General features: G+C 45.6%; 2 long non-coding RNA genes across 4 annotated transcripts; both read right to left on the bottom strand.

Moving 5' to 3' along the window:
- Positions 1 to 99: 99 nt before the first annotated feature.
- LOC123746815 (uncharacterized) lies at positions 100 to 8931 on the bottom strand. Of its 3 annotated transcripts, none has more exons than XR_011226092.1 (12): positions 7832 to 8931; positions 6231 to 6354; positions 4899 to 5017; positions 3168 to 3256; positions 2798 to 3016; positions 2518 to 2623; positions 1994 to 2085; positions 1728 to 1829; positions 1199 to 1347; positions 952 to 1045; positions 406 to 501; positions 100 to 235 (listed from the first exon to the last, which is right to left on the bottom strand). It is a non-coding gene; the product is annotated as an uncharacterized lncRNA (long non-coding RNA). The 3 variants fall into 3 exon arrangements; XR_011226093.1 differs by having other exon boundaries at positions 1213 to 1347; positions 2798 to 3001; positions 7832 to 8924; XR_011226091.1 differs by having other exon boundaries at positions 1213 to 1347; positions 7832 to 8910.
- A 550-nt stretch (positions 8932 to 9481) lies between these two features.
- Positions 9482 to 16275, bottom strand: LOC138359859 (uncharacterized). The gene is made up of 3 exons (XR_011226090.1): positions 16032 to 16275; positions 10393 to 10543; positions 9482 to 9770 (listed from the first exon to the last, which is right to left on the bottom strand). It is a non-coding gene; the product is annotated as an uncharacterized lncRNA (long non-coding RNA).
- Between the last annotated feature and the right edge of the window lie 1363 nt (positions 16276 to 17638).

Genomic DNA, 17638 nt, shown 5'->3' with positions numbered 1-17638 from the left:
ATCCCAAACCCACCCAACGCTTCCCCAACCAGTCCCAACACACCCAACCAGTCCCAACACCCCAAAACCACCCAACCAGTCCCAAAACCTAAAACCAACAACTTTCTTGCCCCCCCCCCCCAGCCCTACACCAACCGCCAAGACTCCAAAGTGAGGACTGTAGGGACGAGAGCAGGAACCACCACAAGTTAAACCGTTCTATCACCATGTCAAGGCACCATCCTCCGAGGGGAACCTAGAAAAGATAAAAAAAATTACAAATATTAATACCTCCCACTCATGCTAGATTACCGAATAATCGTATACATGTCTGAATATATGCTATTTACTAGTCCCCCCCCCCCTCCAAATTTATTGTTTCATTGACAAGATGCAGTATTCAAAAAAATAAGCCGTCTCGCTTGCCTGAGAACACGTCCATGCAGGTGGCGGGAAGGAAAGTGGCTCCAGCTCCTACGGGAACATCACTGGAATGTCCATGGTCCGTGTTCAGCCGTCACGCTGGAAATATTTTAAAAATATTTAATATTCCAAATTGCCAAGGACGCTTGGTGGAAAATGGATGGGGAAGCAGAGGAACTTTTACAAAAGGCTTTCTATTTACAAATTTACTAAGGTTACACGAGGTAATTGCAAATTAAATAAGGTTCCTGTGCGTCCACAATGCCCATTTAAACCACCTAAACAGCCCCCCCCCCCAAACCTCCCAAAACCAGTCCGCCCCCCAAACATCCCAAAACCAGTCCCCCCCCCCCAAACCTCCCAAAACCAGTCCCCCCCCCCAAAACCAGTCCCCCCCCCCAAAACCAGTCCCCCCCAACCAGTCCCCCCCCCCCCCAAACCAGTCCCCCCCAAAAAAACAGTCCCCCCCCAAAACCAGTCCCCCCAAAAAAAACCAGTCACCTCCCAAACCCAGTCATACCCCCAAACCCAGCCCCCCCCCCTACAAACCGCCAAGAATCTGGAGGGAGGAGAGCAGGAGCCACCGCCACACAAGATGGTGCCTTGACGTGGTAAGCGGGCCGACATCCTCCGAGGGGGAATCCTAGAAAAGATAAAATTACAAACATTGGTACCTCCCAATCATGCTCGTTTACTCGATATCTTTATATTTCTAAATATATTACCCTAGTTTTTTTTCCTCCCCCACAATGTATAGTTTAATATGTGACAAGGTTTTATTTCATTGAATATGCACCTTAACTCGCTTGCCTCGGAACACGTCCATGCAGGTGGCGGGGAGGAAAGTGGCTCCACGTCCTACGGGAAGATCACGGGAACGTCCATGGTCCGTGTTCAGCCCTCACGCCGAGAGGGAAAAGCCATGGCCCACGTCCAACCGTCACACTGGAAAAAATCGAACAGGAATAATTTTGCATTTAGTTTCCGATTTGCGAAGAACACTGGAAAATGGGTGGGAAGCAGAGAGTAACTTCTACAAAAACCACCCCAACCACCCAACGCTCCCACAAAACCTCCCCAACCAGTCCCAAAACCTCCCAACCAGTCCCAAAACCTCCCAACCAGTCCCAAAACCTCCCAACCAGTCCCAAAACCTCCCAACCAGTCCCAAAACCTCCCAACCAGTCCCAAAACCTCCCAACCAGTCCCAAAACCTCCCAACCAGTCCCAAAACCTCCCAAAAGCAACCCAACCAAGCCCAACACCTTTCTTGCCGCCGCCGCCGCGCCCCCCCCCCCATCACCCCTCCACCCAAACCAACCAACCGCCAAGAATCCAAAGCGAGGATTGTAAGGAGGAGAACAGGAGCCACCGCCACACGAGGTCAGGCTGCTCACCACGTCCAGGCACCATCCTCAGAGGGAATCCTAGAAAAGATAAATTTACAAACATTGGTACCCAATCATGCTATTTTACTGGAGAATTCTGTATATTTCCGAATATATGCCATTTACTAGTCCCCCCCCCCCCTCAATTTATAGTTTCATTAAATGTGACAGTGCAGTGTTCAATAAAATAAGAACTTTCTCACCTCGGAACACGTCCATGCAGGTGGCGGGGCCGAAGTGGCTCCAGGTCCTACGGGATCACGAGAACGTCCATGGTCCGTGTTCAGTCGCCACGCTGGAAATGCATTAAAAAACAATATTGCATTTTCCGATTTGCCAAGGACACGAAAATGGGTGGGGAAGCAGAGGAACTTTTACAAAAAGCTTTCCATTTACAAATTACCAAGGTTACACGAGGTAATTGCGAATTAAATAAGGTTCCTGTGCGTCCACAATGCCCATTTAAACCACCCCACCCAGTCCCAACACCCCCAAAACCACCCCACCCAGTCTCAAACCCACCCAACGCTTCCCCAACACCTCCCAAACCATTCCCAACACCCAACCAGTCCCAATACCTCCCAACCAGTACCGAAACCACCCATAACCAGTCCCAATGCTTCCCCCAAAACAACGCAACCATTCCCAACACCACTCCAAAAATACCCCAATCGGTCGCACCACCACCCAACCACGCCCAACACCTTCCTTGCCGCCCCCCACCAACCGCCAAGAATCCAAAGCGAGGACTGTAGGGAAGAGAGCAGGAGCCACCGCCACACAAGAGGTCAGGCCGCTCACCACGTCAAGGCACCATCCTCAGAGGGAGAATCCTAGAAAAAAGTGAAAATTACAAATATTAGAACCTCCCACTCATGCTACTTTCCTGATTTTTATGTTTGATTATGTGCTATTTACTAGTCACCCCCCCCCCCAATGTATAGTTTCATTCTATGGGACATGGTGCAGTGTTCAATAAAATAACGTGCATGCCTGAGAAAACTTACATGCATGTTGGGAGAGAAGTGGCTTCAGCTCCTATGGGAACATCACAGGAAAGTCCTTGTTCAGCCGTCACGCTGGGGGGAGGAACGTTCATGTTCAGCCGTCACGCTCAGAGGGAACCAACCACCAAGAATCCCAAATCAGGACGGGAGAGAACAGGAGCCAGAGGTGGTGACGCCACTTACCACGTCAAGGCACCATGTATCCTTGAAGGAGGAATCCTACAAAAGTTTAAAAATATTGGTACCTCCCAATTATGCTAGTTTAGTGGATAATTTTTTTACATTTCAGAATATATTATGCCATTTACTATCCCCTCATAATTTATAGTTTATTTGTATGCAACTAGGTGAAGTGGTCAATAAAACTCACATGCCTGAGAACACGTCCATGCAGGTGGGGAGGAAAGGGCTCCTGGTTCTACCTAAATATCACGGGAACTTCCATGGTCAGCCGTCACCCTGGAAAATTGAAAATCATTAATAGTTTCCCCCGCTTCATTTTCCTGCGAATTGCCAAGGGCACTTCCTTTCTGCAAGTACACTACTTTCTACAGAAACTACCATTTTTATATTTTTTGTAGCCAACAATCTCTTCCCTTCCCTCAAATTATCGTCCCCCCCCTTCCGGGTCGATATTTTTACATTACTTTGTACACTAGCAAATTGTGTGAACATATCCTCGTCAATAGGCACAATCTCTACGAGATTAGCACCATGCCCTTACGAGACGAGTCGCCCCACACTCCCACGATTCGTCCATACCCTTAAGAGTCTCATTTTCCAAGACTCCCACATACTCTTACTAGTCGCCCCCCCCCTCCCCACTTACGAGACGCTTCCAAACCCTTACGATACCCCCCCTCCCCCACATCTTTGCGAATTGCCCACACCCTTATGAATCTTCCACACCCTTACAATACGCCCCCCACACTTACGAATCGTCCACCCCCCCTTACGAAAGGCCCCACACTTACGAATCGTCCATACCCTTACGAGACGCCCCACACTTACGAATCGTCCACCCCTTTACGAGACGCCCCACACTTACGAATCGTCCACACCCTTACGAGACGCCCCACACTTACGAATCGTCCACACCCTTACGAGACGCCCCACACTTACGAATCGTCCACACCCTTTACGAAACGCCCCACACTTACGAATCGTCCACACCCTTACGAGACGCCCCACACTTACGAATCGTCCACACCCTTTACGAGACGCCCCACACTTACGAATCGTCCACACCCTTTACGAGACGCCCCACTTACGAATCGTCCACACCCTTACGAGACGCCCCACACTTACGAGACGTCCACCCCTTTACGAGACGCCCCACACTTACGAATCGTCCACACCCTTACGAATCGTCTACACCCTTACGAGACGCCCCCCCACTTACGAATCGTCCACACCCTTACGAATCGTCCACACCCTTACGAGACGCCCCACACTTACGAATCGTCCACACCCTTACGAGACGCCCCACACTTACGAATCGTCCACACCCTTTACGAGACGCCCCACACTTACGAATCGTCCACACCCTTACGAGACGCCCCACACTTACGAATCGTCCACACCCTTTACGAGACGCCCCACACTTACGAATCGTCCACACCCTTTACGAGACGCCCCACACTTACGAATCGTCCACACCCTTTACGAGACGCCCCACACTTACGAATCGTCCACACCCTTACGAATCGTCCACACCCTTACGAATCGTCCACACCCTTACGAGACGCCCCACACTTACGAATCGTCCACACCCTTTACGAGACGCCCTACACTTACGAATCGTCCACACCCTTACGAGACGCCCCACACTTACGAGACGCCAAGAATCGCAAGGGAGAGAACATAGGGGAAAAAGCCCCCCCCCCCCCCTGTCGGCGAGCAAAAGGTCAGGGCACCATTCTCCGAGGAGGTAGCGGACACGTTTGCATAAATTAGAAAAAATGATACCTACCAATCATTGTAGTTACAAAAATTTTTAACTGCCAATTCAATTATGGCTCAAGTATTTTATTTTACTTCTGTTGGCACTTTAAATTTACTTACACTTCTTGCATTATTTACCGCCTCACTTGTAACTTACCTCACATGTTTGAGAACACTTGAAAATGGCTCTAGCTCCAAGGAAGATCACGGAAGCGTCCATGGTCAGTGTTGACCCGCCAAGAAAAAATTCTCACAGTTGCCACGGCCATTTTCTTACTGGAAAACGGGTGGAAATCAAAGATTAACTTTCACGCAAGCCTTCTATTATATCAATGGATTACTTTGTTATTACCTCTTATATCCCAAGGCCTTGTGCACGTACACAAGGCCAATTTAAATATATAATCGTTCTTCCAAACCATTAGAAGCATTTAGTTGCTCACTCGTACACTATTTAGTCGTACATATAGATGGCAACGACCGTTTTATGTAACAAGTCTCAGAAAGCATGATTTTCCCAAATACGCCTTTTGAGCACATTTATTTACCATAGAGCTTAATAAATAATACAAACTTGAAAACCTTTTATGCGTTACAGTGCACTAAAACTTCCTCGGTGACAGTTTCAATACGGTATACGAGCAGTATTGAAATTGTCACCGAGTGAATTTCAGTTCCTGCGACGGCGCTGGAACCAATTGGCGTTCGCCTTTCTATTGGGGACTTTCGGCGCCGTGGAGAGGGAGAACCTGCTGCCTAGGTAATAGCTTCTCCATATGCAGTCTCCGTGGCGCAGTGGTAAGATACTCGCCTGGCGTTTCGCAAGCGCCTTGCCTTGGGTTCGAATCCTGGCCGGGGAGGATTGACCGGGCGCCAATCCTTAACTGTAGCCTCTGTTCACCCAGCAGTGAATGGGTACCTGGTTGTTAAACGATTCGGCGGGGTCGTATTCCGGGGAAATTAGGGTTAAGGACCTGCCCGAAACGCTACGCGTACTAGTGGCTTTACAAGAATGTAAAACTCTTGTATCAACCTACCCTGGCTTTGTGCCCTAGTAAGGCCACTCCAGAGCACACCACAGTCTCCCGAGACTGAGGGATGCCTACTACTATACGAGTCACGATCACTTTACAATTTAGAGTTATTATTCCTAGCTTTTACAATTTGACCTTTTTCTCGGTAAGCACACACGCTGCTGCGACCACCAGCACGCCGTGTGTGTGTGCCACTGGTAAGACAACTAGTCTGCTCTAGTCACAAACATCAGTAGGTCGCCTATGTGAATTACCTGGATGTCAGGTCTACTCGAGCTCTGAAACAAGACACACCAACCTGTAAGCTATACATTTAGCTCTAATATTGACCTCTTGAGCAATCTTCCATCCACAAATAAAGATTTTTCAGCAATTTTGACCCCACCACCCACCCGGGTAAATGGGGGTGGGGGGGGGGGGGAGGGAGGGAATTAAATTAAATAATGGCAACTCACCTCATTGTTGCCACCTCGATCCGCTTTTCTGCCATTCTCGCCGGAAAACAATGTTACCAGCAACAAGACCTCAGAACGCCTCAGTCTTCAACCCCGTCACTGCGCCACCACTTCGACATCAGCTCTGTACGATAAATTATTATTACAAAATGGCTATTATGACCATGTTAATTTTATATTCAGACTTCATCCTCGCCAACCCCCCCCCCCCCCACACACACACACGCGCGCACTTTTACAACTAGAAACAAATCTAGCATTTCTTCCCCGTCCATCAACCCCCCCCCCCCCACTAAGCGTGTAACGTACGATTACGTTACGTTGTTGAATAGATTAGATACAGTGTTTAGTGGGTTTTCATATGTTTTCAGTAGTCTTTGATGCAGCAGTGTCGTGGACGTTGAGAGAGCTTGGAGCAGAGCAGAGAGCCGAGTGCATGAGGCCCGAGTCACGGAGCTCTGTGTGGGAGAGCGTTGTAGCTGGATGCAGTCCTAGCCTGTTGTCTGTTCTGTGTCGAAGCTGTAGCGTCTTTGAGACTATTAGAACGGCATACACCGCGTGCTACATCCTGGACTGGAAATTGTACCGTCGTCTATTCTCACTTGTATTCGGTGACTACCTCACCTTCCTCCACTAGGAAAGGAGGATTGAAGAACCGTTACCTGTAATTAGGCAAGAGACTAGGTTGACCAGACCACACTAGAAGGTGAAGGGACGACGACGTTTCGGTCCGTCCTGGACGTTTCTCAAGTCTGACTTTAGAATAGTCCAGGACGGACCGAAACGTCGTCCCTTCACCTTCTAGTGTGTTGTCTGGTCAACTTTAGCCACGTTGTGACTCATCGCCTGCAAGAGACTATAGCTTCTGCAATTAGTGCTAATTAGTTACGCCATTAAGACTAGATAATGGAGCGAGTACAAGGTTTACTCGCTACAAGCTCAACCCTACTTTATTACCACCACCCCTCCCCCTTGTCACCATGAACAATCACACCACTACTTCGCCCCTCCCCCTTCCCCAACCACAACGAATACCAGAACCCCTCCCCCCCTCAAAATCCAATAAACAGCAACACCATCTCCTTCCCCAATCATCAACCGCAACACTTCCCAAACCACTAACTTCAAATATACCACTTCCTCGTGCGTAACGAATTAGAAAAATACCTCCCTAACCTCACGATTTCACAACTACCCCCGCAACCGCCACGAATCTCAAGTGATAACACAGGAGGGGGGGACCACGATTAACTCCCCCCCCCCAAACGTACACGAGCCATCCACCCCCTCACCACATCAACGAATCACTCAAGAAGTGTAGGGAGAGGGGGGGGGGGGTATACCCGAAAGAAACTTTGGAAAGTAAAACATTTTTAATTACCAGTTTTGCTACTTATGTAATGTTCCTCATTGCTGAATTATGATTAACATTTCAATCAGCATTTTGCCGCTTTAAGTAAAATTTGACAGTTACTTCGCGTTGACGCCGGGGATTAATGTCCCCGTGGGCCCCGGTCTCTAACCAGGCCTTCAGGTTGATGCTCTGGCTTACCGTTACACTGGTTTAAAAAAAAAAAATACAAATATTCAACATTACTCACATGCCTGAGAACACTGCCATGCAGGTGGTGGGGGAACATGGCTCCAACTCCTACAGGAAGATCACGAGAACGTCCATGGTCCGTGTTCAGCCGTCACGCCGAGAGAAGGAACGTCCATGGTCCGTGTTCAGCCGTCACGCCGAGAGAAGGAACGTCCATGGTCCGTGTTCAGCCGTCACGCCGAGAGAAGGAACGTCCATGGTCCGTGTTCAGCCGTCACGCCGAGAGAAGGAACGTCCATGGTCCGTGTTCAGCCGTCACGCCGAGAGAAGGAACGTCCATGGTCCGTATTCAGCCGTCACACCGAGAATGAGAGAAGAACGAGAAAAAATTATAAGTTGTATTCCGTGTTTATCGTCCTCAGAACTGCCACTATGAAAGTGTTGGGAAGCAGAGTAACTGGCACAAGTTTCTTACTTAGCATTTGAATTATGTTAGAGGAAATTACATTAATCTTTAGGAATTGTGCAAGTGCACAAGCCAGATTTACATACATTATTTTTCGAACACATTAGCAGCATTTACACCCGCTACATCTGCTGTAGATGGCTACGACGTTAATACCACAATTAAAAAAAAAAAAAAAAAAAAAAATTCCCCTATACACTTTGAGCATCGTACACGCTATTATCTCACAGCCGATACTACACATTTAAGCTACTAAAAACCTTGAGACTATCTGTACAAGTGCATCAAAACTTGAACGTTCAGTACTTTATATGAACCACGATCAATTAAATTCACGTAGAGCGCCTCTAACTTACTTTTATCATGTACGATTTTAAGTGTCTCAAGTTCCCGTTTCTCAGTCAGCACAGGTTATCTGGACCAGCCTTCCGGCAAGTGTGGCACTGGAACCGACTGCAGGGTCGTCTGGCCAGTCACAAGCGTTATCACTAGTCACCTGTAAATAAGTAGTTATCAAAAGAAGGACCCGCGGGGGCCTACATATACAACCTGTGTGAATAACCAACATGTTCATTAAAATAAAGCTCTGGAACAAGCAAGACTTTCTCGCGAGTAAGACATCAATGTCAAGCTAGTTACATTTACCTCAATGCCATCGAGCTTCTACAGACAGTCTATTGGCCATGCCCCCGCCCCCTCAAGAAAATGTAAAAACTCCAAATAATGGTAAACTTCTCTGGTAAACGCGACCTTCAGCCAGACTGAGAAAAACCAATATTGCCACACAACGAGACCTCACTGCAGTCCACAAAGCCATCATAGCGCAACAACTTCCCGGATATCAAATTTGTATGATCACAGCAATTATTTTTACCTGAATTTATATCCAATATTACTAGTCACTTCACGGTCCGACTTTCCCCCTCCTCTGATACCACTGTCCTCCCTCCACAACATCTCTACCCCACCGTATATTTCTCATGGCCCTTCCCCCCCACCGCCAACCGAAACACTATAAATATCCCCCGCCTCCCACAAATATCTTTCGCCCTCCACGAAACCGATCCATTAACCCCCCCCCCCCCCAAATCACTAACTTTTCCACAACAAAATTCCCCCTCCCCCCCCATCCACACAACCAAGATTCTGGTTCGCAACTCCCCCACCTCTCCAAGACTACCAAACAACCACGTATTTCCCACCAGGGATCTTACAAGAGGACGGATGGATGCATGGAAGGAAGGGAGGGAAGGTGAGAGAGGGGAGCAGAGCCAGCACAGCTGCCGCAGAAGAGGTCATGGCGCTCACCACGTGAAATCTGCCACTTTCTGCACAACTTTATATATTGCCCAATTACAGCTTTAGTATTATAGCAGCTTTTTTGGGCCACCATCTAATTTTTCGTGAAAACGTGCAATGATAAATTTAAATGTTTAGCTTGCCTGATGTGCTCGAGAACACGTCCATGCAGTTTGTAGACAATGGCTCCAGCTCTTACGTGAAGGTCCATGGTCCGTGTTCTGCCGTCACGCTCGAGAACAAAAAAGAACATTAATAAAAAATGCACATGAATATAGCCAGGGAAAACTAATAACGGCACTTTTTAGCCAATAGACGGGAAGCAGATCGATTTGTGTACAAGATGTCTACCATTTCAAGCTTTAAGTTCCTTTTCTGACCCAGGCTAACCTCGACCCCACCCGCGACGTATATTATCACCTACAATGAGAATAGTATGTTCATGCAAACAAGTCTACGTCAATAGGCACACTATGATCAACATTAACAGTGTATGCTTGTTTGAATCCATTTAAAATTTCAGTCCATCCTCCTATTTTGGTAGTACTTTTAGTACCGATGACGACTATAGTACGTATATATACACTGACCTACAACCAAATTTTAAATCTGAACTATTGAATTTGACAAAACATTTTTATACTCTGACAAACTAAATATTTCTGCGTATGTGTACTGTACTAGGCCTACGAATATTTAAGTTTGCTTTTCAGCTTCATTAATTTTAAAGGGCTTCCTTACTTGTCAGTATACTAGTATTTAAAACTAAAGAATCTAAGAATGTGAATATTGAGGACCGTCACAACAGATTATCTGAACAGGAGGATGGTGCACAACCCATGTTCAATTCTCACCAAATTATTGTTCCTCCACGGAGGGAAGGAGAGAATTTTCAGTGAAAAGCGCCAAGCCATTACGACTGTAGAGCAGGCAGGTGAAGAGGAAGTCCCTGCCAAGAGTCGTGCGACATCAAGAACCCAGGAGTGACGTCGCGCACAACCAGCCCTGTAATAGACAAAAGGCTACAGAGAAGCAGATCTAAATATGCCAGAATTTTTTAAACGATAAAATTAAAAGCTAGCAATCAAACTACACTTTCCTTTAAAAAAGGAGGAAGTTAAGCGAACATGCAAAGCCCTATAAACTACCACCACCATCCCACCCCTCTCTACCAACTAAGTTTTAGTCAAAATGCCTAACGAAATTTAAAGAGTTTGTTTAAATTTTAAACACACACTTCCCTCAATGAATACCAATAGAAAGCATTTATACCTTTAACATGACACGTTTGTGATAAAACCTAATTGAGCAAATTGCGTTAGCCAAGTTCCCAATTTTAACATTAAACGATAGAAACCATGTATTAGACATTACCCGACTTGCGGCTAGAAGAGTCTATGCTAAAATATTTTATGCAGGATGAAGTAGACTAATGCACAAACTCCACCCCTGAAGAAACTGCCATCAAAACATGTACCAAAAACCCTATAACTGAACAGCCAAGTTTCTAGCATAATTAAGTTTCTAGCACAGAACCCGCTTCCCTCCTAAGCACTCATTACTACCATATTCAGAACCAAAGCAACGTTTATGTAAATCATTTCAAAACACTTTCTGGACATGCTACTGAAAATCTTTACTGTTCATCACTACAATTTCCCTAGAATTTTAGCAATTTTAATAGAATACGTGGGTCACTTTTTTACAGTCACGTGGATTTTTCTGTCCATTACATATTTGTGACAAAATCTACGTTTCTGTTACTCTAGAAGCACATGGGTTGCCGCCGCCACGTGTGACACTGGTACACAAGAGCGGACTGGTCGTCGTCTGGCCAGTAACAAACATTAACAAGTCACTAGTGAATAGCCAAGATATTAACTGAAATAGAGCTCTGGAACAATCATGACCGTCAACGACATCTACCTCATGCTAGTTATATTAACCTCAAAGCTATTTCGCCTATCTACATCTTATCTGCTACCTCGTCTCCCCCTCGCGATGTGGCACATTCACAAGATCGTCAAATATTGACCTTACTCTAGATGAACTCAACCGTCAGCCAATATCAAGAAACTGGTTTGCCAAACACTAGACTTTACTGCACTCTGAATTTCCAAACCTGCCATAACCGCTTTCCGGATATTAGATTGTACAATCATGGCAATTATTTGCAATAAAAGATAAATCAACATTACTTGCCATTTTACCATCAGACCTTTTCCTCAAAAGCCGCCACCTTACCTCGCCCCCTTTCACTCCAACACCACTTTTCCGGCAAGAAACGTTGCACAATCTAGCCACCCATAATAAATCTAAACACCTCTTTCCTCCGCCCGAAGACGCACCTCCATCTTTTAATGATGGAGGTCAGAAGGGGAGAAGGGGGCGTCACTCCCACGACAATTATTTCCCCCCCCCCCCCCACCCACAAAGAGTTCCAACACTGCCTGTATAGAAATTCCAGCAGTTTCCTTTCTTCCAAACAAAGACACCACCTGTTCCTAACAACCCGTCATCACCACAACTACCCACCACACGAACCTGCACGCTCATGATCCCAAACTATGATTCTAAACTTCCCGACAACCACTTTAAACTACCCCCCCCCCCGTCCTCTTCGAGTACCTACATCAAGAATCTTAATTGAGGACAAGAGGAAGGCCCTATACTACCCAAACATACCCGCAGCTGGGGCACTAGAGACGAGGGTGCTCACCACATCAAGGTACCAGCCTCTGATAAGGTATCCTAGATTTGTATAAAATTAAATACATTTTACAGCTTTATATTGAAGAATCAATTATGGTTTGTTCAAGTATAAAAATATAAGCAACACTAGTTGGGTTCTATAACTTTCCGTAATATACAGCAATGACCGCTTTTTCTAAATTCTAAAACCGAATACTTTCAAATTTTCCATAAATTACTTTTCTACCTTATTCATACATACATTTAATTTCAAATTTCATTCACAGCCAACATTACTGGAATTTAAGCTACATAAAACCTTTAAGCCGTACAACAAGTACGCTAAAACTTGTTTAAAGAATCATAGTACATTGGCCACGATCACTTCGTTTTTCGTGGATCCTTCTGCATTTCTTTATTAACGATTATTACTTTCCCCCCCCCCGAGTTTCTTGTTGGCCCGAGGAAAAACCGGTAGACAATCTACTTTAGAAGGGTCCAGGATGGACCGAAACCTTGGCATCTCGTCACCTAGTGTGGGGTTTGGTAAACAAAAACCGGCATCGTGTCCCCGCCACTAGCATACAGTCACGTGAGGCACTGATAAACACTAGTAGACCGGTTATGAGCCATTCACAAACCTTAAGTCACTTGTGAACATAAAAACTGAAGACTAGAAACTGTTGCACCCGTGTGAACCACCAAAATATCTAGTCTAAACCTCACAGAACAAGCTAGACTTTCCCGTGCGCGACACTGACTTCAAAACTTTCAGTGGCCTCAAGGCCATTCGCCTACCCACAACTTTAAGTTGCTACAATTCCCCCCCCCCCCCTCTCCTTCCCACTGGTAAACGAAATACTCCAAATAGTGAACTTGCTTGCGATAAACGTGACCGGCAGCCAGTCTCGCCCAAGAAGACATTACGAGAAACTACCGCGGCCCTTCCCTCCCCCCAAGGCCGTCACAACTGCTCTTTGATATACATGTACGATTATTGCTATTTTATTATTAGTAATGAGCTACAAGTCAATAAAAAGCTAAATTACTGGTCACTACCCTCAGACTGCAACCCATCTTCCGCCACCCCGAAACGCAGGCAAGGAATCTACGCCTCTTCACCCCAAGAGGTACGAGTACCTCTACGAATTACACCACTACCTCTTTCTCCCCCCCCCCCCTTTTTGCGCCACAACCAAGATCTATTCGCAAAACCACCACCTCTTCCCTGCCTTTCGCGTCACCACTTTCTCTCCACCCTCCCATTTTTTATTCTTCCAGGAATATATAGTCAGATCGCATGAGGGAGGAGAGAGATCAGGAGCCGTCCTCCCTCCCCCCAACTTACCAGCAGCTGACCCACTCACGAAACGCCACGAGGGGGGGAAGGGGGTTACAAAAACAACAAATCCGTGAAACTAGTGTTGTAATATACATGGGACTATAGAGATGTAGATCTAAATACACGCCTTATTCTGTAGAGAAAATATTCGATAATCAAACCACATTATGGGCTAGAGGAAGGTTAAACTATTAACAACCACTTGGGCTGGACGGTAGAGGGACTTGTGCATGTCTGCTTTTAATCCTACCTTCTAAACTGTTGGGCCACCATTCCTTCCCATTCCAAACCCCGATACGTTTGAAGTGTCAATTACTTTCTACTCATTGGGCAGAACCCGCCGCCCCCCCCCCCCTCCAACCAAGAAATAAATAAACTAGCACGAGCCGTGTTAAGCAGTACCCCTAACCCTGTTTAGGAAAAACTTCATGAATGCTAGTGGAAGAGGGGATCTACAGCTTCAACAAACTAAAAGTAATTGAGCAAGTTTTAGAAACCAAGTACCCAATTTTAAGACTTTACAAACGCTGCATAAAATCATGTGCGGCTACAAAATAGGGATCCCGTGAGAACGTTCTAGCGTACAAGAAAAAAGTAACCGTCAAAGAAACTTCAAACGCCTCAAAAACCAACAACTGAATGGCCAATGTCTAAGTTCTGTGCGCATATGCAGATAAAGCTCTCCGTTCTTCCCCCCCCCCCCCTCTAACACAAACAATTAGTTCTACACACGAACATTGTGCATTAACTGATGTAGATGCCATACGTACCGTTCTAATGTCAATCAAATCTTTACCATTTGCCAAATTTTCCCAATATGCACTTACTCTACCATACTTATAACCAAAGCATCGTTCAAGCGTCAAAACTATGCCATATACTTTTCTGGACATTTAAAAGTACTGAAAACTTTCAAAGTGTACATTAGTGTAAGTGCACTTAAATTTAGTGACAATTTCAACACTACCACGAGGCAATCTAGGAGCGGGACCAAAACCTAGGCTCAACCCCCGCAAGCACAATGCTGGTATGAGAATTCTACAACATTCACGTTAATCTTTCAGTTCATTACTCTGATTATTTGTGAAGTCTCACGTTACGCTCCTCTAGTCTAAAAAGAGGCATTGCTGCCACCACACCAACGTGTGTCGCTGGTACACTATCTAGGAGACTTTGTCCGGCTAGTCTCAAACACCAATATAAGCCACCTGTGTAATTAACAGTATGCTAATCAAGCCCTGGAACAATGTCCGAACAAACCTCCGAGCTAATTATATATTGACCAAGGCTACTCTCCCCCCCCCCCTTCCTCGTAAATGCAAACTTAGGACAAAATTGCGAGGCTTTCCTCCAATAAAATTGGACAGCTAATTTCGCCTGAAGTGTTTGCCAAACGTGACAGCCGCTTAAGAAAAAAACCCATTAGAACCGTTTTCCAGATACCCGATCCAAGATCAAGTATAATAAAAAAAAAATTTACTGTCAATATTTAACTTCCCCAGCCAATTACCCCCCCCCCCCCCAAAAAAAAAAAAAAAAAAAAAAAAAAAAATAATATATATATATATATATATATATATATATATATATATATAATATATATTTTAGGACGTACGTAAGTACACTACTTTAGTGTACTTTAACGCAGCTTAAATACAAAAACTACAACACTTATTTCCACCTCCTCCCACCATTCTCTACACCCAAGATTATTATAATTAAAATGTTGAAGGTGTGGGGAACCCCAAAAACTATTGACCATCACCTGTGGATCACTACAGATCTCACCTGTGCAACATTTGGATGAAAGTTGACAACACACGTCAGTAGCACTAACTCATTAAGTAGGTTGCCACTACTGCCATTTGGCAAGGCGATTCCAAACCATTTGGTAAATATTCACAGGAATTTTAGTGAACCGAGATGTATAGTGCAAATTATTGAAGAATGGATTTTCTTTTAAACACCCCCCCCCCCCCTTTCCCAAGGACTTATCACTTCCCTGCAAGAAACCCACCAATATTAACCCCTCCCCCCTCACCCCCGAGAAAAGAAAATCCTAACCCCCCTCCCCCTGTTTTTCCAACCACACTATGCTTCCACCACCAGAAACAGCAACACCACAAGTCAAGAACCTTAATCCTGCCACCACCAAAGTATAACGCCCCCTTATCCTCAAGGAAACCGAGGTCTTACCAAGACCAAGTGAAAAGAAAAAAATATTAAAGTTCCCTAACTAAATTAATTGTGGGGTTCAGTCCCCGAGCCCATTATATGCCTCTAACCCTTTCCACTACCGCCCACAAGATGGGTATGGGGTGCATAATAAATGAACTAAACTAAAACCTTCCTAAATTGACCGTACCGTTATATTATCACACTGCACCAATTCTTTCCATCACACAAACAAACACCATTATAACAAATAAAAACGATAACCATAAATGTACAAACTAATACCAGCCGTAGGAACAAACGTCAGGGAACTACTTCACCAGATCACCTCACGTCAGACACTACACAACCACTCGCCACCAAGGAGCATGAAAACAACTTCCTACACCGACAAGGAAAGGTAAGTGATTCACAACAGAATGTATACAACTGTCCGACCTCACATCACACCACTAGATGGCAGCACGGACGACGCCGTCGGTTTTCCTACCATCTGTTGGTGAAAACATGAAAAACGCTTTGCACATTACTCGCTTTCTTTAAAAACACAAACACAAACTTCTGGAAAATGGAATTCTCAGGGATAAGTTATGTGGAATTAAGAGGACCATTTTGTTTTATTTATATATACAAGAGTTCTTACACTCTTGTAAAGCCACTAACACACATAACCTTTCGGCCAGGTCCCTACTGGATAACGACCTGCCAAACCTGTGGTACCTATTCATTGCTGGGTGAACAGAAGCGTACTGTTAAGGACTGGCGCCTAGTCAATCCTTCCCGACAGAACAGAAACCCAGGCCAAAGCGCTCCCGAAGTGCCAGGCAAATGCTTTACCACAGCGCCACGGGGGCCACATTTAATTATCTGCATTGGAACTAATGAGATTTTGGAGCAATTGTATTACTCCTTAATGTAATTGCTACACCCACTGTAGCTATCCAGGAAGCAACGACCACAGATCCTTTTCTCTCCTACAGCGCACCTCCCATGGTCGTGGTGCACGAGTCAATCGCACGCTGCCTGCATCTTGGAACCCATTTGGTCCACCACCGATCCAGGAAGCAACGACCACGCCAATTTCTCGCCCATATCACCTCCGAGGTGCCTGATGCAAGAGTCAATCTGCACGTCCCAGCTTTCATCTTCACACCAGATCAAACTGCTTCACCAGTGACCTGGGGAACGATAACCACATATTTATATGTCTCCGCAGATATCTTTTGCCGCCGAGGAGGGAAGTACTGTACTTTAAAAATAATGTAACAGCTTAAACGTTCCAGGTATTCCACGTACTACAAACGACATCAGTTTCCAATCAACTAATTAACGAGCAGCCTTGCTTTAAACTGATTCAGGTGGACGACGGGGATATAAGACCATTTGACCACAGCATCAGTAGTTTCATCACACTTACTCTTATCCACCTCAACCGACAGTCTGGCAACACAGCATCCACCACAATCAGTACCTCTGTCCAACCTCCGTCCCACCAGCACTTTTAACCGCACCTCACTGCTCGTCTTGTCATGACGCTGTCGTACCATGCCTCAACTATCACTATAACCATCTACAACAAATTTCATCGTTGCCATATTGTGTTAATTATCAAACCAGTCACAGTTATATTACTATATCTCCACGAGTGAAAAGTTAAGGCTGAAATGGGGTTGAATATGAGCCAAGAGGAGTACTATACTGCTCTCATGACGCATAGGAGAGGGGTATAGACGTGTTGGTCACTGAAGGACGATAAAAGAACACTGCTTTTCTCAAAAAAAATAAAGAGGTGGGTTTTCTGAGGAAAAGAAAACGTATGTCTGGAAGCCGAGTCTAACCGGCCAAGCTGCGCGCGCAACGAGCCGAGGTTATATAAGCTCTGCCTGCAGACT

Source organism: Procambarus clarkii, chromosome 93 (genome assembly GCF_040958095.1).
Source record: "Procambarus clarkii isolate CNS0578487 chromosome 93, FALCON_Pclarkii_2.0, whole genome shotgun sequence".
Classification (NCBI taxonomy): Eukaryota; Metazoa; Arthropoda; class Malacostraca; order Decapoda; family Cambaridae; genus Procambarus; species Procambarus clarkii.
Note: the sequence above shows the minus strand (reverse complement) of the source record. Positions and strands in the feature narration are given on the sequence as shown.